Raw genomic sequence first — 27,092 nt, 5'->3', positions numbered from 1 at the left:
AGAGGAGATGTAAAAAACTGCCTTTAGGCTGCTTCACATGTGACAAAATTTGCAGGTACGCTGTGTATATTATCCACAGTGTATCCAATTATATGGGAAAGACAAACACCTTCCTATTTTGAAATTATATACCACAGTCCTTTGGGCAGGGGCACTGATATTTTAAGATAAATTCTTGTCCCTCACAACATCTTCATGATCATCATTAATTACCCCACACTGTAAAGAAACTTTCCCAGGGTGGTTTTACAGTAACAACAGTAGTAAAATCTAAAACAGCAGCTGGCAGAGCCACATGAAAATCAATTACAGGACATCAAAATAATGGGAGGAACTTTGTTTGTAAGCCGCTTTGAGATCTGTTTGCTCCCTGCCCTGCCCCAGCCAAGTGGTGTATAAATTTTGTGAAATAAATAAATACTCAATTACCGGTAAGTCATACTCAGATTATACCCCCTGAAATCAATGGATTTCAATTAATTTTAATGAGTCTACTCTGAGTATTGAGGGATGCGGGTGGCGCTGTGGGTTAAACCACAGAGCCTAGGACTTGCCGATCAGAAGGTCGGCGGTTCAAATCCCTGTGATGGGGTGAGCTCCCGTTGCTCAGTCCCTGCTCCTGCCAACCTAGCAGTTCGAAAGCACGTCAAAGTGCAAGTAGATAAATAGGTACCACTCTGGCGGGAAGGCCAATAAAGCGAGATGAGCGCCGCAACCCTAGAGTCGGTCACTACTGGACCTAATGGTCAGGGGTCCCTTTACCTTTACCTTTACTCTGAGTATTGCATTGGATATTACCCTATATCCAATCTGGGGGCTTCTATTGTAGAAATAAACAATTCTAGTGAAAGGCAGATTTCTGGCTAAAACTACCCACTTATATTTACAGCCTCTTAGTGACTTGTACTTTAAAGATGCTGAAGTACTTTATCTTCCTTTAAGAGTACTCGTTCCAAAGTGGTTAAAAACCAGAAATAACCACCAATTACCCATTCATTAAATCATGTTTACCACCTTTTCCTAAGGTAATTACACAATTACAACATGGTCGTTTATGGCCTGTAAACACAGAGTCTGTGTTTATAGCCTTCCCTATAAAAGCTGGTAGAAATGTCAGAGGTTAATTGTCACCATGGCATGATGTTTACAATGGGATTCATTTCGGCCTGGAAGAAATGATGGTGATGCAATCATGCAGATTTAGCTCTTTCCAGTTTATTTCCTCAGTAATTTCAAACTTATATCATTCGATGTGATTTTCTTAAACAGAGTACTTTTTGTGTTTTAAGTTTTCTCATTTGCTCTTGTGGGTCAATCTGCTTTAAAATGATCCTCCCCCAAAGTATGGCTCATTAATTGATTGCTTTAAAAATACATTAGTAGAAGTGAAGAGAACAGGAAAAAATAACAGGGTGGTTTAGCGGAGACGGTCAGAGAATAAAAACAACCCCTAGGTGACAGTAGTGAGGCTCAAAGTAGGAGAGGCTGGCTTAGCTGGTTTGCCTGCCTCTCCTCCCTCTCACAGTAAGGCCCACAGCCCATGCTATTATATGTAATAGTAAAAAGCAATATATCAATAAAACCAACAATAACCTAAAAAAAAAAAGGATGAACATAGAACAACTTAAACATGGGGGGAAGTTCACTGAAATAAAGCCTATCTCTCTTTGCATTTTCAAAATGGGTTGTCCCCCCCCCCCCCGAGGTTTGCCGTTGCCGTGGCTATTACTTGTGACAGACCAGTTCTGTTCTGTCTATCAAGGGAAAGTACATCACAGGAGAGGAAAAGCACTGACAGCTCTGTGTTTTGTTGTATTTATTTTGCACGGTGCGCTGTAGTTCTTTATTGTCATCTTAGATGAGGCAGATCAGATAGAGAATGGCAAGGTGCATATTAATCATAGCTTGCCGTCTGAAAAGCGAACCAAGCCACCCTGTAGTCTTGGATGCATGTCTGTCACATGCCAAGATGATTTAGCCCTTTTCCACGTGCTTATGAAACTGAACATATTTTTCTAGAGTCCTTTTAACCTTAATACGCTTAGCACAATCCATCATAGCAGAACTCAGGGGCCTTCACTTTATTTGTTAGAATCCCAAAACTTCAACAGTATTTCTTCAGTCAAAGGAGACAATAATGAAAATGCACTGGCCCCAGTATGGAGGCCTATGTGAACCGATGCGTACATTCACCTGGGCTTCCGTGCTCTTGATAGGCCAATCTTGTTGCCCCTGCCTCACTGGAATGGAAACCACATGTTGTTGTTGTAGCTTTAAATGCAGTGCTTTTTTTCCTGGGGCGTACACAGGGGTACGCATACCCCTAAACATTTGTGAATCTAAGTTTGGCCTCATTGAGGGGCAGCATTTCAATATGAGTAGGAAAATGAGAGTACCCCTAAACATTTTTTTTAAAGAAAAAAGCACTGTTTAAATGTATAAGGGAGAAGGGCTGTGATGCATTGGCTTTGTATACAGAAGGTTCCAGGTTCAATTCCTGGCTTCCCCAGCTGTGTGTGTGGGAAATGCTGCTATTTGAAGCCCTAGAGAACCCCTGCTAAAAATGTGTCAACAGTGCTGGGCTAGATGGATCAACAGTCTGACTCAGTGGAAGATAACTTCCTATGACCCTTATCCGTTTTACCCTGTTGCTGTGTGCAAGTACAAACTGCTTTCCTTTAAAGCATGCCAGGAAAATTATAATTCTGCATTGCACTGAGCTGAAATGGGAGATTCCTGTTTGCAAAGTGGTTCACCTGCTCTAACGCGCTCCTTCCCTCCAGGTTAGGTAATCTACGTGGGACCAGTTGAAAATGGACAGTGTTCAACTCCACTGAAGTGGGTGCAGAGTGCAGTCCCTCTACCTCACTCTTTACAATCGCTTTACCCAGAGAGAGGGACGAGACCCTGACTTCTCAGTAAACATTTCCTCCCTGAGGTGAGTGCTGCCCCTTTGCAGGGAAAAAAAAATGTCCCCACCCCCAAATGTTACCTTTTTGCTGTGAAAAACATTCCTGAGAAATTTAATTTGGTATTTCACACAGTTCTAAATTGCCCTTATTTACAGCTTCTAAGCAGCAACTGAAAGAGTAACTTCTTAGAGCCTCCATTTATGCTTGTATTCATGTGTTGCACAGTTCTCATGGGATTATACCACTGTAGAACACACTGATCCATTTGCTTCTCTAAATGCAGCCTCATAGCAAAACTTTGCCCCCCTGAAAAGTGTACGGAACACACTTATGTCCTATTAGATATTACAGCAATGTTCTTAGTTTGTTCCCTCAGCTATATCTTGTGCCTGTTCCTAGAAGGGTATTACTGTTTCCTAAGGGTTTTGTTTCGGTATAAATACATTATTGCTAGTAAGGCCATTTTTAGCCAGACTTGCAGAATAACTTCTAGCTGACAGTGTCTTTGCGTGCAAAGGTGCTCACTACAATCCATTTCGGGTGAATTTTGTCCTTGCACATGGGGATAAATGTATTAGGTTGCCCTGTCTCAGCTAAATTTGTCCGTAAAGTGATTTCTGAGCAGTGTTTTCCTCTTTGTAAGTGTATTCATCTGCTAAAGGTCACTGCTCTAGGTCTCCATGAAGTTAAATGAAACTAAAAAGCTTCCCTCCCAGCAATTGTGTGGTTGTTTTATGAACTTATTAATTAGGATGATCTTCCCCATGCTTAACATAATAGATTAACCCAAGAATTCTGAATTACTGATGAAACAACACTTCAGACAGAAATGCATGTTAAGCACAATCTCCAAATCTGGGAGTGACAAAACATCTATATTTTTTTCTAATGGGTTTGACAGTTTGGAATATAATGACCAAACCAAATGTGGCACAATGTGTTTTTTGTCTTTGATGGTTTCATTTTGGAAAAATTAGTGCATCAGTTTAGGGACAGGCAAATCTGGCAATTTTGGTTTCTTACTTTCTCATTTTACCAATCTTAAGTTCAATTCCCCACATGATATGATGGATATAACACTATGCCAGGGATCATGGTTTGTTTTCTCCATGTGCTAGTGGAGAGGAGCGAAACAGCTCGTATCAGTGCATTTGCAATAACTCATAAACCATGGTTACTGGACCATTGACAGTTGCAAGAAGTTCCGGGGTACCCATGAGATTGCATCTTGGACTGTTGCTGTACCATTTACTTTTTGGTAGACTGCTTTTTTGTGTCTTAACCATAGCATTTGCTATTTCATAGCAAAAACGGCCATTTATTTAGAAGAATGTGCTCCATAACCCTCTGTGAATAAGCTTCTCTGTTTATCACATCATTAGGTCAACTTTGTGCAAATGATTTAAGGTGCACAGTGATGTGTTTTGGCAAGACAGCTGCGTGTCACTGTAAATTGTATTCTTTAGCCACATGAACCAAGAGCAAGGAATATTGCTTTGCAGTATTTAAACCTGCAAAATATTGGTACTTTGGAAACGAGTATGCTCATAAACCTGTTTATGAAGCTATATTTCACATTGTAGAAAATCTGCAAGATCAGTTTAAGGACTACTATAAATGGACCCTGCTTTGGGCACTGACAATTTCATATAAACCCAGTGCTTTTTTTCTGGGGGGATGCAGGGGTACGCATACCCCTAAACATTTTGCGAATCTAAGTTTGGCCTCATTGAGGGGCGGTATTTCAATATGAGTAGGAAAATGAGAGTACCCCTAAACATTTTTTTTAAAGAAAAAAATGCACTGTATAAGCCAATAGCCACTTAAGTATTTATCCATTAATGAGGAAAGACCAATCAATTGGGTGGTAACATTTCCCTGCCTTTTTGAAACCATCAGGAATAAGTCGCAATCTTTGACATGAAGCAAAAAGCGATTGTTAAAGTGTCTCAAGGGATCACATAGAAATGTGTGGCAAATTGGTTTGTACTTCTCCATTTACCACCTCACCATCATGGCTTTGATAGAGCAATCCTCCATTAATTGGTCTAATCCCTTTTAAATAAGTATGAAACCATAGGGATATGCCCTACTTGTGAACACTATGAAATTATATCTACATATAATAAAAAACACATAAAAAATTAAAATCAAAGACCACTAACTAATCATTGGGGGGGGGTGTTCTTATTTATTTATATGAAATGTATTTGAGCTAGTTGAAAACTACTTCATAGTGTCTGAACCTTTTTCAACAAACCTGGATGACTTTAACAGAAAATTAGACAAATTCATGAAGGATATGGTTCTCAGTGGCTCCTAGCCATGTTCTGCCTCCATCCTCAGAGGCATAGCTGTCAACTTTCAGATTGAAAATAAGGGATCAGCAGCCTTGAAAATAAGGGATCAGCAGCCTCACCTGTCCCGGGGACAGTCTATGGGATATCTAACAATCCAGGATAGCAGCGGGAAACGGTGCTGGAATAAGGGAATTTCCCGCAAAAAAAAGGAAGGTTGACAGCTATGCTCAGAGGCAGTATGCCTCTGTATGAGAGATAGCCAAATATGTCAATTAAGATTTCTCTCAGTCTCTCGTTTTACTAATCTTAAATTTAGTTTCCCACAATTCCATATCAGTTTGCTATTAAAAAAATAAATCCTAATGAAAATGTATTAGAATTTTAGTGCATTTTCTCCTAATATACACATTTTTGCAAAACAATTTCCTCTAATACAATACATTTTGTATGTTATTTTCACTAAATGCACGCTTTGCCCCAGTATATGCATTTTTGTACAGATTACTTGGATGGAGAACTGTAGTTCAAATTACTCCCTCACCCCTACTTTTTATACCAGTTTCTGGAATCACAGGTGGGGGTAGCACTGTTGCACTGTGGGCTCCTCACCGGCACGCGGTTGGCCACTATGAGAACAGGATGCTGGGTTAGATGGGCCTTTGGTCTTATCCAGCAGGGCTCTTCTTATGTTCCTACCAAAGAATTGGTTCAAAATTAGTCTCTCAATTAGAACTGAACCATACAGTTGAAAAAAGGGGTTTTTTTTTAATCTGCACCAGAGCTGAACACAGTTTTGTAATGGTTCTGTTATCAGCTGCATATTTTCAGGATATTTCTCCAAGAGAAAATTGAAAAAGGAATGTGAAAACATGCCAATCAAGCAAATGGCAGGAGGTAGAAATGTGTTGCATGTAACTCAGCTGAGCAGTATCCTCATTACATAATCAAAGTTTCATATAAGCTTTGAGAACTTTTCCCATTCTTCATGTTTCCCACAAAGGTATGTAAAAAAAATGGCAAGCTTTTCAATAGCAACAAGCAGCCGTCCTTTCAACTGCTTATTCCTGCAAGGACCATGATTTTTTAAATAAAAAAAATCATACAAATGTAAAGGATAAGTACATTCAACGCCTGCTAAACAAAAGCATTCAGATGGGTATTTTAAGCCAGACTATTTATTGTTGAACAACAAACAAACACGGTAATCAGTCTTTAATGAAACAGAACACAAAGAGATTTTGATTTAGTGTTGTTTATGCAAAATGAAAGGAACATAAACCACTTCATAATGTGGAAAAGAATTATAGTGTAATTGAATAAGAGCTGGCTAGATCCGGAAAGTGTCTGTGAAAATAAATTAGAAAGCTGCAGAAGCTGCTGAAAGGACAGAATGCTGCTAGGGTATAGCTTGGTAAAATAAGACATGCAACCGGTGTGCATTTGGCTCTAGTAACTGGATCTCTGGTGGAGGACAACAAAAGGAGCACAGCAGGAACAGGCCACACAGTTGTGTGAGAAGGTAAAGGTGTAATTGTGAAAGAGAAGAGGTTTTAGCAGGAGAGACTGGATTTAAGTAGATTTACCTGAAAAGTCACAAAGAACAGGAATGCAAAAACAAAATGCATTGTGTGTGGTAGCCCTCTCCAGGCGTTTGTTCTATAAGTTCAGAGAACAGGTGGAGAGGAACCAGGGCCCCACCCCCATGAACATCTCCACCAGGTCTCATGACCTCCACCCATTCAGTAGCAGTTCTGAATGGGAATGCTACATCAATCAAATATTTATCCAGTGTAGGGTCCTCCTGATTGTATGGAGGAGCCTGCACACACAGGGGGCTTCCAAGTGTGTGTGAGAGGGGGGTTGTATCCAGTGAAATTCTCCCATTAGCATGTGAAACCTGCATCCAAGGTCACTTCGCTACTCCAGTTTATGGGGCTATGCTTTCCACAGCTCCACCAATCTCAGAAACAGCCATATCTTTAAGAGCCAAGTTGAGATACTATATCTTTGGTCTTCTCCAGAGTGAAAACTGCTGCTGGTTGGTGGTGGAATCTTCTTCTTTTCATCCCAGGAGAATGTGCAGGACATATTTCACACACCCCTGCCAACGTTTCCACTCCATGGACACAAGTGTCGCACCATGCCACTTTGCTTCCATCACAAGTACACAAGCAGCGTGTTTTTACCCCTGGTTAACCTGCCTCTTTCCCTGCCATCTAATGAAGAACCTGCTCCTCAGGCATAAACTGGTGGCTCCTCAAACTCCTTGAAAATTTAGCAGGATGAAATGGTTCAGGTGAGGGAGTGGGATGCAGTCAGTGCATGGCAGCTGTAGCCAACATGGTGACCTCCAGCAGTTGTGGACTACAACTCCCATCATTCCTGATCGTCAGCCATGCTGGTTGTGGCTGATGGGAGTCGCAGTCCACAAAGGTCTGGAGGGCACCATGTTGCCTAACCCATATGAATATCTACCTCCAGCTTTAAGGCACAGGTCCATTAGCATTTGGCACAATGAAAATGCACAAAGCATATATGCCTTCAGGATATGACTCCACTTGTCCTTTTCTTAGCACTGACGCCACACTATACCGGTCGGTCGGAAATGACTCCCTACACTAATCAATACTGGGCATCAGACCTGAGTTAGGGATGCTGCATGGCCATCTGGGGAATTTCACATATCTTTTTGTACATTATAGAACAAGCCTTGGATGCCTGCCTGAATTTCATCAGCTAAACGAAATGCCTGTTTCCGGCAAAGGTTGATGTAGCAATAATAAGACTAGTCACAGAGACAGTGTTCTTTGCTCTTACTCTGCTTCTGTGGCAGTTTGCTATGCAGCAAGCTATTTGTTATATTCAGCGATCTGTCAGAGAAATGGGGAGGGTTTTTTGTGTGTTTTTTTAGCCACACCAACACAGGCCTTTGTTTTAGAAGTTCACGGTGGCATGGAGGGAAATCCCCTAAGTGTGTTTCTGTGTTTTGGAAGCCTGAAAGTTTCCTTTTACAGAGTCAGACCACTGGCCTGTCTAGCTCAGTTAGGAACATAGGAAGCTGCCTTATACTGAGTCAGACCATTTGCTTATCTAGCTTTCTGTTGTCTACGCTGACTGACAGCAGCTCTCTGCAGGGAATCAGGCAGGAGACCTGGAGATGTCAGGGATTAAACTGGGACCTTCTGCATGCACAGTGGACACTCTGCTACTGAACTATGGCCCTTTCCCTTATCAGCTACTGCCTCCTGGTAGTGGTTCTCCAGACTTTTAGACATTCACCCTGTGGTGGATTGTGTTTGACCAGAAAGGTCACCAAGATAAGAAGACCCGTACTCCATACACCAAAGGCAATTATATCTTCATCCTACCCCTTTCAGTTCTTTAAAAAAGCATTGTCTGGGTCCAGCATCACTAGCAGTGGACACATCACTTTCCCCATATGTAAAATGGTAATAATATTCATAGCCTTCATAGGATAATGGTGAAGACAAAAGGTTCCAGTGGCTCTGTCCATTAAAAGCATGATACAAACTGTGATTAATTTCTGCAAGAAATTGCCATGTTCGGTAAGAATGTCTGTGTTTTCTTTAAAAAGCACTTTAATCCAAGCCTCTTTACCAGCCTTTTTTAACCTATGGTCCACAGATATTGTTGGACTACAACTCCCACCATCCCTTACCACTGGTCCTGCTAGCTAGGGATGATGGGAGATGAAATAAAATGGAAGAAAGGTGTAGATTTTAAAATCTGCCCTGCCTTGGGTTTCTTCCATTTTATTTCATTTCATTTTTTGGCAGGAAGTGTCTGGTACCTTGAAAAATCCCAGTTCCTTTAATGAACACTCAGTTCTAAATATAAGGCCCGTATTTGGCTATTCAGAATTAGCTACTTTTCAGAATTGGTGTTTTCTGCATGAGCTTACAATTCTAAATTAAGACAAATGATAGATCTAGCTGGACAAAAGGATAGCAAAAAAGGGAAAAGATCTTACAGCAATTAAACAGCAAGGCTAATGGGTGGCAATTGTAGTTCACAGTTTCAATAAATGTCATAGAATGACTTTCAATGTAAAGGAAATAAAAAGGCAGATGTTAGAGCATGCTGAAGAAAACAGCTGATTTCTGTTATGGATTCTCATCCATCTCAGGCCAAAGCAAAACTGAGCCATGAGGATGGGAGGATGTTGTTTGCTTTGCTGAAAGAGTCTTAATTAAAAGGACTGCTCTTTGGGGTATAAGGCTTCAACAGATAAGTATAAATCTTGGATGTATAGTCCTATATTGTTCAACATGTAAGCATTCCCCCCCCAATCACATATCTAAAGAAGTATATTCCTCATGTTTTTTTTATTTAGCACTTATATGGAATTTTCTGAGTGGAGTTCTGAGGTTTGCAGACACACCAAAATAAAAATACTTAGGGGAAAATAATCTGGGCATGGGAGCAAGAACTGAATAACTGCCCAGTGAGATCACGTTCAATTGGCATAGAATGGTGACTGACAGTTGAGGGGACAGATGGACACAGAATATAGCATTATGGAATGTGTTATGACAATCTTGGCTGTGAGTCCTGGAAGACCTGCTTTGTAGGCCATTTCTACCTGGCCTGGGTGGGCAGAGCCTGGGCTGACTTCAGATACAAAAGCTGAGGCTGCTGAACAGACTCCTGGGCTGGGGTGATGTTTGGGGGGTTTTGTTGAAGGGGGTTGTTGCTGTTGGTTTGTTTAAATCTTTGTTTTAGATTTTGTTGTGATTTATGTGGAAATTGTTCTGTTTGGTTTTGTATCTTTTAAAGTTGAGTTTATTCTTTAAGGAATACTTTTGTTTTGTTGTAGTTATGCATTTTTTCATGTTGTAAGCTGCCTTGAGCATGGTTTGAATTGTGGAAAGGCGGCATACAAATAAAATTCCGTACGTAATGACTGGTTGAATGGCTGAAAAACTGAACAGGAGTGATCCACAATGCAAGGTTTTGAGGCAGGACCTGCATGGAATAATGATGCTGTTATAATCATTATACCACCAGTGAAAAGGCCCTGTCTCCGCTTACCAAGAGCCTAACCCATGAATGCCGAGACACTGAAAATAGATCACAAGCAGGCAGTGAAGAGCAGAGTGGGATATGGTGGTGCCAGCTCATGCAAAGATCCTTGGTGTGAGACTACAGGTGCTACACAGATACAACAATGTTCCTTTATTCCGCTGGGGAATATTGGAGGGTGTGTATTGTGTGTACTGCAAAAGAAATAATAAAAAAAATATATTTATTGCCTTTTAAACTGTGTGGGTTTTTCCGTTTTGTTAGTATGTTATGTATTTTTGTGTTTTTATATTGTAAACCGCCCTGTGATCCTTGGATGAAGGGTGGCATAGAAATTTAACAAATAAATAAATTATAGATTTATATATATTAAAAAAAACCAAGCGGAATAAAACTTGAATGATAAGGACTTGCATTAAGGAGGGGGAAGGGACCTAGTGATACAACACACCAAATTTACTTGCAATCCTAAACATACTTACTTGAGTTTTTTAAAAAGGGTATTGAACTTAGTGGGACTTACATTCGAGTAAACATGCACAGGACTGAGCTGCACATTATATGCTCTGTAAGACAGAAAGCTGTGCAAAATTAAATCCTTTTGTTGTAATCTCTCTCTTTTTAAAGGAGGATATTTTATAGTGCAGTAGCAGAAATCTTGCTTCTCCATATGGATTTCTACAACATGCCACTCTGTTCGAATGAAATCACATTTAGATATAGAATAGGCTTCAGATTTTCTGGAGAAGTTAAAAGAAAAAGATTATACTAAGCAAGCAAAACCTCAGCTTTTGTATAATTTGAATTTGCTGCACTGGCTAGAGATAGTGATTATTTTAACCAGTGAATTGTAAGAGGCATTTGAGTAAATTAATCTCAAAATAGATTTCACTGTCTTCTGCAAGGATACAGTGACGCATCTCAAAATTCCTTTGATAGATGCCTTTTGTTGGAACAATGAAAGCAATAAATGGCGATACTTTATCAGAACTCTTCAGTTATGTCTCCAGACACAAAAAGAAAAATAAGCACTTGATTAGTAAAATAATGGCAAAGTGCATAGGCATGAAAGGTAATCCAAAAATGATAAAAAAAGGATCAGACTGACCTAAAAAGTGTACCATGTGTAAAACAAGAGACCAAAATGTGTGGCATACTGAATGGCAATGAGCTTGGAATTCTGTTTGTAAAACAATCCTATCTTCATGTGTCCTAGCCTTGAGTCACTGTGTCTTGGAATGTCTGTGAAATAAATGGTTCTGACTTAGGGCACTTTCAGACATATCTTTGGTAGTGCTATAGCTTTTGGGATTGGTCGGGGTGGGGGGGGGGCTTTTCTGCATGCTTCCATATGACGCTATCATCGTTCCATTGTTATTCTGGAATATCGCAGTCGCCAAAGTGCATTTGTGAAAGATCCAGAATGGTTCAGCTATATTTTCATTGTGAATAAGATACTTGGAGCTTTCTCCTGCTTTTGTGTATAGTGGTGGCAGGGTGGTTTGAGCAACCTTCACCACTAGTGTGGGTGGAAAAAAGCACAACCACCCTCTAGAAAACAGGGACACGTGGCTGGTGATCTATGACAATTTTGCTCCAAAAAACACTGGAACAAACAGCAGCTATAGAACTCTGAATAGTATACTGTGGGTTTTGAAACCAAGTTAGTATGATGTCCGCTCTCTGAGGCAGTGTCCAATGATTCAGTGGGTACTGAGACCAAAGTGACGAACTATATGCAAAGAATCCTTGTGGTGAGGGGTTTTTAACCTGCCAGTGAGTTTGCTGCAATTGGGTGACAAGCAGTAGTCCTCCAAGTGGCTCCTGCTTACTTTCGACCTTCTGTTTTCATTTTTGATCTTCCCATTATCTGAGCAACTGACTTTCATTCCAGACAGGGCTGGGATGTTTTGCCACATAAGGCAAAACAGGAAATGGTTCTCCCCTCCCCACACTGCCTCCACTGCCACTCTGCCACTGCCTGGGGTGACTGGAGACAGCCCAGGGAAGCTCCAGTGCAATGAAGGAGGCCAAAGAGGAACAGGCAGTGGCAGTGGAGCAGGAGGTAGAGGTAGAGGCGACAAGCACAGGAGGCGGCAAGTGGCACACCCCTCGGGGCATAGATCTGCCGCCCCTTCCAGTTGTCCCCAGCCTGCTGCTTGAGGCAACTGCCTCACCTTGCCTCAAGGGCAGGCTGGCCCTGATTATGGTGGCCACAGAGGCTGTCCACACTGTTCACACCTGAAATTAATCTGCTTTACTACTGCTTGTGGTGCTGTGGGTATATTCAAGCCTGCCTTGTAATGGTGTGGTGTCTGCTGTCTTTTGGCTCCAGGTTGTCACCCGCTGCCCTATTATCCAGGTAGCTCCAGCAGAGTCTTACATTCCTCAAGCTGACTTATGCGCAGATCAAACAATCGGCAAGACAAAGGCAAAATTCACTAACGGCACCAGCACTCCAAGGTGAGCACAATTCTTGTATTTTTCAGAGGAATGGCACACACAGAGAGAGAGAGAGCTATTTTCACAGAGTTAAAAGTTATTTGTCAATACTGGGACACACGTACCAAAGACAATTTCAGATGTCAGTTACAAAATTGCCATCTGTTGTATTGCTTTGCACGGACTTCTCATCTTTCCTGCCATTGCTATTGTGCTTTACAGAGTGGATCATAAGCCAGACGCCTCACAAGTGCGTTTTTCATGCTTTTAGGAAGACGCGTTAGAGTGCCAAATGAGAACACGTTGAGAAAATTTCCTATTTCTATTTTTCCTTCCACTTACTTGTCATTTGTGGGGTTGATAACTGGAATTACAGCCAAACCTAATGGTATCTGAAGAAACAACTTGACGCTTTCCCTGATGCAGCCTTGGCACTTAAAGAGAAGAGAGAGCTCTCCTGCTGTTTATTCCTGGGGAGCCTCACACAAACAGGAATCAAATGCTGACGGCCATGCAGCCGTCCATGTAGAGTCTCAGTCTTGGGCTGGGGGGAGCAGAGGCTGGAGCCTGTAAAGCCCCTAGGCATACTGTCAACACCCCTTCTGGGCATATTTGGGATTTGAGTGCTCTATGCTTGAATAAGATGCTCTGCAAAGGACAGTAAAGCAATGCCTCCATTCTATTGTCCACAGATGTCCATTTGAGTTCCATTTTTGTACGGTTCATTTGATGTGAGAACACAAATAAGTAGCTTGTACATAGCCCTCTGAAAGAGACAAATAGAATTAGGCAAGGGGGGATATAGGTGATATTTGCTGCATTTGCTTTACTACTTGTGAGCTCTGCAAAGGTTGGTGTTTCAATAGGTGTGTAGATAAGTACATCAGGCTGCATCAGAAGAGAGGGCTGGGGAGGTGGGGCAGCTCCATCAAGTTCACTCCAGGGTGTTTTCAGAATTTGGGTTGTTGTTGTTGTTTTTAAAAATGTATGGATCGTTTGCTTTGAATTTTAGGCGGTAGCTTTTAATTGCAGGGTTTAAAACTGTTAGGCTATCTTTGCAGGCAGCCTAAGCTGACTTGCTTTAAATTTTCTGGCACATCTCATCAACTATGAATGATTTTTTAAACTTCCAGTCTCATCTTTGAGGAAATTAAATATCGGTAATGAGAATGAAACTTTTCAATATTGCCGGGGAGGGGGTGGGCGGTGAGAATAAAGTCCAACATTCTGCTCTGTTGGTATGTTGTTGTTGTTTAGTCGACTCTTCATGACCCCATGGACCAGAGCACGCCAGGCACTCCTGTCTTCTCTATTGGTATAATCACTTCCAATAAAACCTTCCAAGGTGCGTCCCAAAGCTTCAGTCTTGCAGTTCAAAAAGCAATTCATCAAGCAGACCTAAAATTACTCATTTATTCTAAGTTGGAGATTCAGTTTCCATGCTAGTTGTCTGCAGTACAAAAGATCTGTTTTAAGAATGTAATCAACCAAATAAGATGGTAATGTGGCATAAATGTTGGAATAAATTCTGCCTTAGAAGCACCTTGGTGCTAAAACAGCAATGAGTCAAATGTCTTTCATAGGTCAACAGGGAAAGAAAAGTGTCAGTTTCACTTGTATCCAAATGATAAGTGCTTGCTTAAGAGATGTAGCAAATCAGTTACCTATAGCCTGCAAAATGAGAATCTCATTTCTGAGATACATATTTATGAAAGAGCTGGCAGGGGGTGTGGGGAGAGACGGACTCTGTTTCCAAATACCTTTTTAGCTTGCTGTACATGAAAAGAGACATAAGCAGGCAGAATTGCTAAAATGATGGCAAAGAGCGTGGAAGGAAAAGTAATCAGAAAATGATGGGAGAAAAATCTGACATCATAAACGTGCTGTGAAGCAAATGATAATCTTTGCTTCTTCATTCAAGTACACAGTATTCAAGGCAAGAGCTCATATTTTTCACGTTCTAAGAATCTGACTGCTCTTTTTGATGTACTCATGAAGGCCGCTATAACGTATAATATATAATGCCTACATACAGAATATGTTTATAAGCTATACCAGTTAATCAGAAAAGAATTTGTGGCCTATCACCCCCGTTTCCTTCTCAGTGACGGGTGGGGTAAGATGCGACTCTTACCTTTCTGCAGTATGCTGCATTCCCATCCCATCAAACCCAGGTTTCTGCACCATCACCTGCCATCCAGGCAAACAAGATTCACTATCCCAGTTCAAGGGCCTGCTTCTTGAGCCCTTGCTTAAACTTAAGCCCTTTTGAAAATGCAGTGACTGGGAATATGAAAGTCCTTAGGCCGAGTCACATCATTGGTCCATGAGTCCAGGACTGCCTGTTCTGACCAGCAGTGGCTCTCTAAAGCCTGAAGCCTGATTCTGCTACCTGAGTTCTCCTCATAACCTTGGGGTCAGACCCCACTTCTTCAGGGTATGAGACCAGGGAGAGCAAGAGAGGGAATTGCTCTCAGGGCCAAACCCACAAGCCCCTAACCACCTGGAAGCACATTTTCGGGAAGAGCTCATGCCTCCAACCCAGGAATGTCACGTTGCCCTCCTCTGACTCTGAGGGCTCAGCAGCCCTAGTGCAACCACATTCAGAGTCAACTACTGTTCAAGTATGCTGGACACCTTTACATGAAAAGGCTCCTCTCAGCGAAGGCAGAGCTAAGCTGCTGGCAAAGAGCTGCAGGTCCTATATCAGGCTCAGTCTGAGGATGGATAGCTGAGTTGGTTAGAGCATGGTGCTGATAATGCCAAGGTTGCAGGGTCGATCCTCATATGGGCCACCTGCATATTCCTGCATTGGAGGGGTTGGACTAGATGATCCTATGGGTCCCTTCCAACTCTACAATTCTATGATTCTATGAATACTGCTGCTGAAGCAACTTCTGAGCCCTGCCCTTACGGAGTCTCCAGCATGAGCCCTACATGCCACTGCCTCATCTGTGTCGAGATCAGCACTCTCGTCAGAACAGTTCCTCTTAACTTGAGAAGCTGGGAATTGAACCTACAATTTTCTGCACAGAGAGCATGTGCTGTGCTCACCAACAGTGCTTGAAGACAAAACATAAAAACTAACCCACTCATCCCAAACTCCAGACTTCCTCTAACGGTGGAACTTCTTTGCATGAAAGATCCTGTGCATATGGCTACTCATGGCTCACTCTGGGACAAACCATTAAGATGAAAAGTAGTAGACACTTATCTGCTACGAACAACTCTATGTGACTGTATCATTTACTTTGAATATGCATCAAATGTTTCTTGCGGGATGGGTGTATAGGAAGGATTGTTTCTTATGCGTGTTTTTTTGAAATTGAAAAATGACACTTTTCTGTAAAAGGATTCTGTAGATATATTGCCAGCCTATGGCTCCAAACATGCAATATGCTCATTTGTCTGTTCATGGGATGATGCAGTTGTTGTAGAATAGTACTCCCTCTAGCTACATCTTGGTGGTATTGACTGACTTCTTTACATAGTGTGCTGCTAAATATATACGTATGTCGGAGGTTTTATTGTAGGCTGTGCTGCAAAACGCTTGTGGAACCTTGACAGAGTGAATTAATCTTCCCACTGCTGCTGTTCTCACAAGCTTTCCTATGTTTTATATATTTTACATCAAATTAAGATGGCTTCTGATGAAACATAATGAGTGGGGGTGGCAGGGGAGGAAGAAAGGAGGAAGGCCACAATTTTACTTCTGTTCCCTATGTAACACCTACAGTAAGAGGAGGAGGAGCAAGTCTCTCACCAAGGTCAGATGTTCAGGTTTTTTCCAGCATGTCTGGTGCTTGTGCATCCGACCAAAGGGGAAATTTAATGCGCCATTCTCAATTTTGGATGATACGCTACAAACACAAACGAAGCAGGAACAATGACAGGCTAGCCATTTCATCCTGTAATTTCCACATCTGGTCTTAATTTGATTTTGGAAAGTGTAAAACCAGAAAATTCTAGACAGCTGTGAGGTGATTTACCTGTGATGACTGCAGCTTCAAGAGATAACTGGCCATTACTCATTCTTACTTTTGATGGACCTCTCTAGCAGTTACAGCCTACACAGGTTACACCAACCTTCCTGCAAATGAAACATCTAAAGGGCACCAGTTTGGTGAAGGCTGGGTAATATTTTGGAGTCCAAATCCCAGCATCCCTGACCACTAGCCATGCTGGTTGGCAAAGATAGGAATAGGACTCCAACAACATCTGGAGGGCACCACATTGGGGAAGGCAATTTAGATCATACACATATATAGCCACCTGTTTAAATACAGCTGTATTGGTTTCCAGGTGGTTTCCAGTCCCAATTTAAGGTGCTCACATTAGTGCTTAAAGCCCTAAATGACTTAGACCCCAAATATCTGAAAGACCCCTCACCTTCCCTCTTGGGTGCTAAGCTCAGCAGAGGGGGGCCTTCTTGGTTGTTTGCCTCCATCTGAAGATTGGGGTGGGTGATGGCCTGGGAGAGGGCATTCCCTCCCTACAGAGGTGCATCTGGAAACTTCATTACACAGTTTTCAGTGGATGCTGAAGGCACACCTCTGCACTGTGGCCTTAAAAAACCCCTATCCTGGGACCTGTTGCCCGAAGTTACCTATCTATTCTTGTTTTATATTTGGCTTTGTTTACTTTAGCATGACTGTGAACTTTCATGAAACCTGAATTATTTCCTCTTACCTGTCACTGTTTTCAGGGGTGTGTGTGGGTTTTTCCCCTAGAAAGAAAATCCTTGCAATTTCTCTTTCTTTTTTTGGAAGCCCCCAGCAAAGTAATTTGCATCATGAACTTTCTGAGCGTCTTTTCTGAAACTCTTTTGGCTTGATTTGTATGTCAGCTGCCCTCCGGACTGCCTCCGTGGAAGGCCTCCTGCCGCGGGTGTGATTGCTAGGCTCTCGACAGTAAGATTCAAACTGTGACCAAATATCTGAGGAAGGCTGAATTGGTACTTCCACCTTCTTTTCCCTGCTGCGATACACAAAATCATTTTCCATTGGCAAAACCCATCCACCCTAAATAAAAATCAGGGTTTGTGATTAAAACACACACGCACACAGCAGGTGGCAAGTGATTTTCCATTCTCCGTACCATTCTAGCCTCACAGCTAGTTAACACGCCGCCTCATCTTCTTTAATCATGATTTCTCTTTTGCCTGCCGGCCTGATTTGCATGATGGGCCATGACTTCCCTGAAGGAGTCTTGAAGTGTTTTCAAACATCTCAAGTCGGAGCTCTCTCAAGAGAATCTTCCTTGTTTTGCTGGACGCTTTGAGAATAGTTAACGTTTCCTACATCACAAGAAGAGCCATGTTGGGAAAGAGGAAGCCAGGCTTTGCTCTTAAAAATTGTCCCAAAGCTTCTTTTGGTATGAAATGTGGCAGACTTCCTCACAGATTCACCTGTGCTCCAGCACCTGTGCAGACTTCCTTATTTCCTTTTGGGTATTGCTGCATACACTGCCTTTTGACTTGAAAGGCTTAAAAATAAATAAATCAGTGCACTCCTCTTATTCACTTAGGGGTGGAAGGATTTGTCCATTTTGGTTCTGTCCATTTCTCATTTTTCCAATCCTGAATTTAGATTTCTATATTTGACAGAAATTTGCCATTTTTTAAAAAAGAACCATGAAAATTCATCAGAATTTTAGTGTGAATTTCTGCTGATAAACAGATGTTTATAATCCAGCTTTGACTAACGTAAATTTTTTTGCAAGCAATTTCATCTAATAAAATTCGTTTTTAAATGCTATTTTTACTAACATGCTCATTTTATTTCCTCTTTCCCCTAACATGCATTTTTGTAAACTGTGTTTGGTTGGATCATAAAATCATAGAACTGCTGAGTTGGAAGGAATCCTGTGGGTCATCTAGTTCAACCCCCTGCAGTGGTATCACAAAATTTGGATAAGTGCGAAATTTGAAGGATAGCTGTGTTTTGGTTTGCAGATTGTTTCAGAAAGTGTGAATCCAATTGATTCGGCTTTAAATGCATACTGGATCAAATTTCTTCTCCTTACCTCTCTTCAGTATATCCTTGTTATGAGTGAGTCTGCTGTTCAGTTTACATCCCACTTTTCTTCCAAGAAACTCAAGGCACATGTGGTGAGGTGGAACCATGCAGGCCTCCTCCCTGCCTTGAGACTGGCATTACTGCTGATTACCTGGACAGGGCTGGGGTGGGACAGGACCTCAGTGAAGGTTGCAATTGTGGGGATGCAGTGGTGGGGATGTCCCACCCAGTTCAGGTAAGCAGCAGTGATTCAGGCATTGGTAGGGCCACTCTACACCACAACACATACACTGCTAATGTGTATGTGGTTCCTTCCCATGCCCTGTGTGATCATCACAAGAGCTCTGTCAGGGAAGTTAGGCTGTGTCTGTCTGAGAGTTGACTGTGTCAAGGTCACTCAGTAGGCTTCGTGGTTGAGTGAGGATTTGAATCTTGGACTTGCAGGGTCCTAGTCCAATACTCTAATTATTAGACTACACTGGTTCTGTTTATTTTGCAGCAAGCCTCTTCTCCCACCCTCAGGAGATCAGGAACACTTCTCCATCCATTCTGGGAGGCAAGTACATGCTGCTCAATTGGAACTCAGTGCAGATGTTGCACTGAATGATAAAGTGTGTGTGTGTGTGTGTTTCATTGTTTGGAAAGGCCTGCGGTTGCAATATGGTTATTTCTGTTGTAGATTTGTGAAAGCATTTCTTTTTCTGCTTCTACCCGCGTTTTTCTTTTTTGTCTCGCTGCAGAAGAATAACGCTTGTGCCTTCCAAGACGTCATATGGCCTATTTTGTTAACGGCACAGATCGCATGCTATTCAGTCTGTGTCAGTTCTGTTTTCCAACCTGACACTTCATTTAACATAAAAGTTCTGCCTGTATTAAAACTTCATGTACACAAAGAGCAGATCAAATAAATCTCTGGCTCTCGGTTTCATATTTGTGTCATCAGCTCACTTTTGGCACTAAGTTACAGCATACATCTTAATTTAGAGGCCTGAACTTCAGCAGCAGCAGCAGCAGCGACAGCAGTTCCTTTCCGAGAATGCTGTGGGGGATTATATTATAATGAATGGAGGAGGCATGCTTGCTTTTCTTTACAGCACAACAGCAGCACACCATTGCAGATCTTTCTTTACTCAAGAGAAGGAAGGCTATCAAATGCTCAGAGCACAGGGGCACCCTTTCATCTTGTTTTCTTTTCTGGTTTTGCTCCACTGATACCTGTGGGTCTTCGAAGCCCTTCCAATCAGCTGTCTGTCAGAGCTTCAAAGCACTGCATCACCTGATGCATTGGGTCATTGTGACATCAGGTGATTGACAGGTGTACAAGGGGTGGGGCCGTTGAGGAGGTAATGATTTAGCCCATGAGCTAAGTCCAGTTACCTACCCTGGTGTATAGGATTTTAGCTTTAACATTCTGCTGCCTGAGCACATAGGTTGCATTCAGCAGAACGTTGCATTTGCATCAAGCTACTTGGAAGTGGGGATTGGTCATGATTTCCACACCTTGATTTATGGAAAGAATGGATGCCGGGGCTGATTTGTCTGCCAGCATTTTAAGAGGGATGTTCTCAGAAAAGGGTTGCAGCTCAGCCTCCCTGGCCCATCTAAGGATTTTGTATAAGACACTTGTAGTACTGCTTGCATCACGGTGGCTTAAAAGACCTGAGCTGTAATCCTGCTATATCCCTTTTCAGAAAGGAGGAAAGAATTGTATACACATATAAGGGCACTATATGTTTTCTTTGTTTCTTAAGCCTTGTACAGTAAACCCTAATGTCGTTGTCTTTTTCGTTGCGGCTAAATCTTTCAGGAGACTAGCTATGGTGATTTCAGAACTGTTTCAAATCCATTAATAACTTCCAATCCATTAGGTGTTAGGTAGAGCTGGAGTTATTTGTTCACCATATTCATCTGTTTGAACAATAGACTTAGCAATATTGGATTTTCTCCACTGTCATTTTATTGCCTAGTTTACTCAATATTATGCAGGTTTTAACATGCGGAGCAATATTACAATGCGTACACCCCTGCATATATTTGGACTTCACTGGTCAAGTGGAAGTTAAAGAATAAATCAGCTAAGGTGTTGACTTACTAACAGTAGATCATTGGCCACTATTGCTGCTGTTGAAACGTCTGTTTCTGAAATTGCTTGTATACTCACAAACTCATCACAAAGTGTCAACGGACAGCTGCTCAGCTGGTACCAAGTTTTTAGAGCAACCTGTTCTAATGGACTACCGCCTGTTAAATGCATGATTAATGAAAAGAAATATCTTGCATAGAAATTAGGAATATTATGGCTGTGATCCAGGGAGCCAGTTTAACATTCATAAATGCTTCTGATTTCCAGCACCAGATGGTCTTTGTCACAAGCCACTTTTCAAAACCCTTCCTTGTACAACGTTGTGACCACCATACTATACCAGCTGTTACATGTAAATTTGATTGCATGGGTCATAGCTCAGTAGTAGAGCACAAGCTTTGCGTGCAGAAGGTTCCAGGTTCAATCCCCGGTATCTCCAGGTAGGGCTGGGAAAGATCCTTGTTTGAAATTTCAGCGAACTATTGCCCTTCTGTGAAGACAATACAGTACTGAGCTAGATGGATGAATGGTTGGATTTGGTGTAAGACATCTCCCTATGTTCCCAGTTTCTAAAGCAATTTCTCAAGTGCTGCTGGAGCGGTGATGGAGCATCAGCAATGCAAATGATATTAAAAGAACCCATGAACTTTTTTCAAAGCACCTTATTCACAGAGTTTTTGTCATGTTATTGGCATTACCCTCCAATTGCCACCTTATTTTCTGGACAATCACTGTCACACTTCAGTAATCACACATTCTGTCTATCACAGAAGTCCTGGATTAAGAGATCTCCATACTCTCTTATCTCTGCGATGCCTCTCCCCACACCCCTGGCACCATAGAGAATTAACTCCCAATGTAGATTTCACTTCCTGAATCAGGGAAAGGTTTAGTAAAACTTCTGAGGTATGTAACATCTGCTCTGCTTGACGTATACATAGCATGCTCTAGGACATTGCCAATTAAATGTCATATTTTTCTTTTTTATATAAAAGTAAAAACAACACCACCAAAACCAGTTCAGTACTCATTCCACTTCTGGCTTAGAGAAAGAAGCACATTGCAGCAGCTCCATAATTGAGTAGGTGTTACACAACTTCTCTTGTCAAGAAAGGATAATGTCATGGAACATTCTATCTTCCTTTCCTTAGTAATCTTCCCATCTGTTATTGGAGTTGTTTATGCATTGGAAACAAAAGCTAATCACACAGCTCGGGTTTGAACACACTTTGGGGGGGGGGTGATTTTCTCTCTCTTTTTGGTTACCACTCACATTCACTGATAGAAAAAGGACTACCTTTTGCAAAGCAGACTGACTCATAGCATGAAGAGTCATGTCTAAATGAGCACAATTTGAAAGACACTTATTCAGAGCTCAGTGGGTTTTCCTTATATGCTTAGAATTCAACTGCCAAATCCTAAAATTAGTAGCTGAGTAAAGATTTGTTGGATTCTCTCTCTCTCTCTCTCTCTCTCTCTCTCTCACACACACACACACACACAGCATGAAGATGGAAGATGTCAGTCTCACTTCTCTGTAGGCATCTTCATTGTTTGGATCAAGCAGACCAATCCTTCCACTTGAGCACCGCAATTGGCCTCCTGTTGGCTACCACTGGCATGACGATTGTGTCACTCTGCTGACAATACCTCCCCCATCTGCCCATTGGACAGTTAGGTGGGAGGATCACCAATAGTATTGCCGCCAGTGGAACCCAGTTGAAGACCCCAAAACAGGGCATTCCAGGAGTGGAGCAGTGCTGAGCCAGTCCGGAATCCCCTGGATCTTGGGTTCTTTTCAAATCTGCCACCAGGCCCTATCATTGTGCTGGCCTGGGACTATGCCTGGTCTGCCTTCCCCACTTTCTGCTGTTGCCACTGTGAGTGGCTAGGCTTTGGATGGAGCAGTAACACCTACTCAGAGTCTAAGCAGTGACAGCAGCAAATTAAGATTCATTTCCTATCCATATCCTTCTGTAGACCAAAGATCTGTCTTTCTTCATAGCTTATCTTGGAGGATCTCACAGCAATCCTGTTAATTCTTTCTCAAGAGATGTACTCCTTAAATGGTTATTTGCCTACATAGATGCTTCATCATTTTAGGTCTTATAATCATAGAGTTGAAAATTGATATCAACGGTCACCCTCCATGAATTTGTCCAACCCTCTTTTAAAGACATCCAAGTTGGTGGCCGTCACTGCCTCTTGTTCCATAGTTTAACTACGCACTGCATGAAAAAGTAATTTCTTTCACCTGTCCTGAATCTTCCAACTTTCAGCTTCATTGAATGCCCACAAATTAGGTGACAACTCTTCAAATACTTGAAGAAGGCTATCATCTCATCTCTTTATTGTCCTGTCCCCAAGTACCAGCTCTATGTGTAGGTAAGGGCATCTGAAAAGATCTGATACAAATCAGCTGCATGTTACAATTGTCTCCAGAGTCACGCAATTGTGAATATCAGCTCTGATTAAACAATGTGAATTCAAATCCAGAGGCATGTATGCACCAGCTTTTTATCGCAATGCTAATGCACATCTAGGGGAACATGTCGATCCATGCCAGTTGTGTGGGGAACTCTCTTTTGCTGGATGAGGACACCCTTTTTCTGTCTGAGTGTTGATTGAAATTTTAAATGCAAATTTCTGTTTTAAATACATGATTTTGTAAGAAGCAAGAAAATATATTACATACCTTACATACATGTAAGGATTTTTTCCCCAGAGATGTAAAGATATAAATGATATAAAGAATAACAGAACATTGTTATTCCAGAACATTAAACCTATTGATTTTCATGAAAATAAATTTTAGTTCATGCTTAACAACACCCAGACAAATTAATTGGATGAAAACGTGTTTAATTTTGACTACATTGGCTCCGCAGTGTATTTTCAACCTCCCAAGTTCAGAGGTGGCAGTAAGGGAAAAGAAAAGCCTTTGGCTGCTCAATAAAACTGTTCCATCGTTCTATCTGACAGAATCTTAATAATGCCAGCGCATTTTTGAGATAGAAAAGTACCTTCAAATATTTATAACATTGGGAGCTTCATAATAAAAATAGTGGCTGATGTGTATTATCTTTTATTGGGCTTCTTAACAAGATATGAAAAGACCAGAATACTAAGTGCCTTGAAGATTACACTGCACCCTCAGTTTCTTCCTCTGGGAGTAGACTACTTACATGTTTTGACAGTTTAAATGTGAAAAAGCAAGTAGGGTATATATCTAATATTACTAAACAATGCCTCACTTTCTCCACCAGCTGTTTTCATCTTGAGAGATGCATGTGTACTGCATTTCAGTTTTTATTGTCTTTATTGCCAGAAGAAGAAATGAAAGAATTCTAGTGTTCATTGGTTTGCCTGGATTGAAACATACAGAGTAAATAAGTACCCAGTGGCAAATGCAAGTCAGTAACGGTGACAACAAGCTTCCTTTTCAAAGGATGCCACCTAATGCCCTGAGGGTCTGCACTGCAGTGATCCAGAGTAACTCCCAGAGGAAAATAGGTGATTAATTTCTTTAACACGTGTGTGACCAAAGAGGAAGTTAGTCCAGAGTTGCCAAAGGCACTTTACCACAGTCAACACTAACTCACTGCAAGTTGTTGCCAATCTAAGGTCCAATCTTGTATTGGCAATCAGCCTCAGCTTGTGGGGTCACAAACCCTTTGGTTAAACAAAGGCTCTTGAGGTACCCACTAGGCTCTGTGTGTGAGCTGAATAACAAGAAGAATTGAGGCGACTTTCCCTATTCTGAGTCAAAACACAATGTCAATAACCACCCCAGTTGGGTGAGGCTGTGCAGAAGGGCTCTAGTACTAATTTGTTAGTACTACAACTATTGTTGCACACCACCCCAATTTCCGACTGGTGCGAGATTCTAGGGGTATCCAGGGTTCATGTTTCCTTTTGGAAATGAGGCTTAATAGGTGTCTTTATGATATCTGGTTTATTTACACATATATACTACCTGAGGCTACAGATTTAACATCCCAAAAGGGTCACGTTTCTCCCATAGCCGTAGCCATGGATTCAAACAGATATCAAACATTGCTGTCTAACGTTGCTCTCCCTCTGCATCTCTGCGGCTTGCTGCTTTCCTGCTAGGTCACATCTCTTCTAACTTCTCTACTGTCAACTCTGGCTTTTGTGGGAGGGCCCCTCGCACACATATGCCGTCTTGCATGAGTCCCTTTGTTCTCTTAATTGCTCATCACCCAGGTGGCAAGCCTGGCTTGAATAGCTTTTAACACTTGCTGGATCCAAGCCTTGATTAAATTCTAATAATTACTGGAGCCAGGAATTTAGAGGGGTCTGGCACCCCCAAACACATAACATTATAAGAAGAAGCGGATTTCTAAAAAAAGAAAGCTTAAAGCCTAATTGATAATTCTGGACTTTGGACTCTTTAGATGGGAATATGTACTGCATCATGTTCTTTAAAATGTGGGCCCATGGACTTCTGCTCCAAATTCCTCCCCTAACAATGTTACTGATCCTTCCTATCAGCTTTAGGATGCAGTACTAGACAGAAATAAAGTTGCAGTACTTGAATCTTCTGCCCTAATTAACTTGCGGTGTGATTTGTAACTTGTGCTTTTGCACCCCACTTCCTCCAGTATCAAAACTTGTCAGGCAACGAGATGATATTCCTTCCCCATCTCCCCCCCCCCAAAAAAAACTTCAGAAAAATGGTTCTTGGCAATTTTAACAGGAAGATAGTTCCTTTTATAGCTTTTCTTATCCTGTATAAGAAATACCTGGTAAATCTCTTCTGCTGTAGCTAGAACTTCATGCTTCTTGCTTTTTCCAGCAGTGAACTATGCAAGAAAGTAGATAATGGATGTTCTTAACCTGGCAAATTGATGTGCTCTGATTAAAGTTATGTGTGGAGGTTCTGCTTTGCCATCTCTTAATGTTGCTGAATTCACAAAATCAGACTTTCCTTGTCAAGGATGTTTTCACATTTCCTTTTTCTCTTCCTCAGAAGCAGTATGTTCATTTTCTGACCCCTGTAGGGTGATAAATATTTTATGGCAGATTAGCTACCTCATAGCATTTCTAATAAGCTGCTGCAAAACCAGTTTTCAGCCAGGCATTCCCCCTGCTTCCAGGCATAGCCTGGTTTATGACAAAGTCACCTGTTGCCACTTTCAGTGCTCAGAGGATGGAGAATGGCAGCTACCAGCCATGCAGGGATATGCACAGGGAAGTGGGGAAGCTCGGATATTGGTAATCTGGGGTGTTCAGAGGTAGGAACTGGGCCAGAGCCAGAAGCTTTATAGAACCAGGTAGGAATATGTTGGCTAGAGCTAAGAGGAAATTTTTCAATATATGTATTTTTTTCAGACAATACTTCTGAAATATGTATTTTTATCCAAACATTTTCCACAATGTATTTGTGGCAGCCATAATCTCCCCCGCCATGTCCCAGAATGATGCTAGACCTGGAGCCTTGTGGAGGATGCAAAATGATATAGAGAACTTTTGGTCCTCCATATATTGTTGGACTACACCTCCCATAAGCCTTGACTACTGGCTATGCTGTCTTGGGTTAATGGAAGATGGGGTTCAGCAATATCTGGGGGCCTAATGGTTCCCCACTCCTGGCGTAAACTCTCCTCTCCACACACTCTGGTTCCAGTCCTAATTGCCACCCCCCTCCTGATGCATTTTATTTTACGTTTGAAACTCAACCAATAGGTGAAACGCAATCACACATTGTGTTGTTTGGCCTAGACAATAGTTTTATCATGCATAAAGCATATGGCTGTATATATTTATAAAACCTCTTACATAACAAATTTATTCATTAGCTGGGGTGGAACTAGGAATGCATTTCTAAATTGCTTCACATATATGTGTAAATTATGGTGGGTTATAGGCAATCAGATTGAAAGTTCACAATAGATCAATGCTTTTACTACTCATTAACAACTCTGATTCTATGTGGCCCATATGCACTTGGGAACCATTAAGCCAGGATGGGTGATTTTGAATATGCACTGCGGAATCACACTCTAGATTTTGTAATGTGACAGATGCAATATTACACCCTTATTTGTTAATTAACCCAAAACAGCTACCCCCACAATTCCATACTCTGCACATCTCTATGTTCTATTCATTTTACTTTATTTGTTGAATTTATAGCCTGCCCTTCCTCCCAAGGGAGCCATTCATGTTGGGCATGTACTTAAGATGATTTTCTGGGCTAGGTACTCACAATCACATAGCTACCAAGTGGAAAATGGGTAGACCAACTGAAGCAATATTATCAAGTCCTTTG

General features: G+C 41.6%; 1 long non-coding RNA gene across 1 annotated transcript; it reads left to right on the top strand.

Annotated features, from left to right (window-relative positions):
- The first annotated feature begins 1,478 nt into the window (after nt 1–1,478).
- On the top strand, nt 1,479–14,259 carry LOC128415213 (uncharacterized). Its single transcript, XR_008330892.1, has 4 exons — nt 1,479–1,524; nt 2,784–2,938; nt 12,591–12,718; nt 13,955–14,259. It is a non-coding gene; the product is annotated as an uncharacterized LOC128415213 (long non-coding RNA).
- The last annotated feature ends 12,833 nt before the right edge of the window (nt 14,260–27,092 follow it).

Source organism: Podarcis raffonei, chromosome 1 (assembly GCF_027172205.1).
Source record: "Podarcis raffonei isolate rPodRaf1 chromosome 1, rPodRaf1.pri, whole genome shotgun sequence".
NCBI lineage: Eukaryota > Metazoa > Chordata > Lepidosauria > Squamata > Lacertidae > Podarcis > Podarcis raffonei.
The sequence above is the reverse complement of the archived record's forward strand: the minus strand, read 5'-3'. Positions and strand labels throughout refer to the sequence as shown.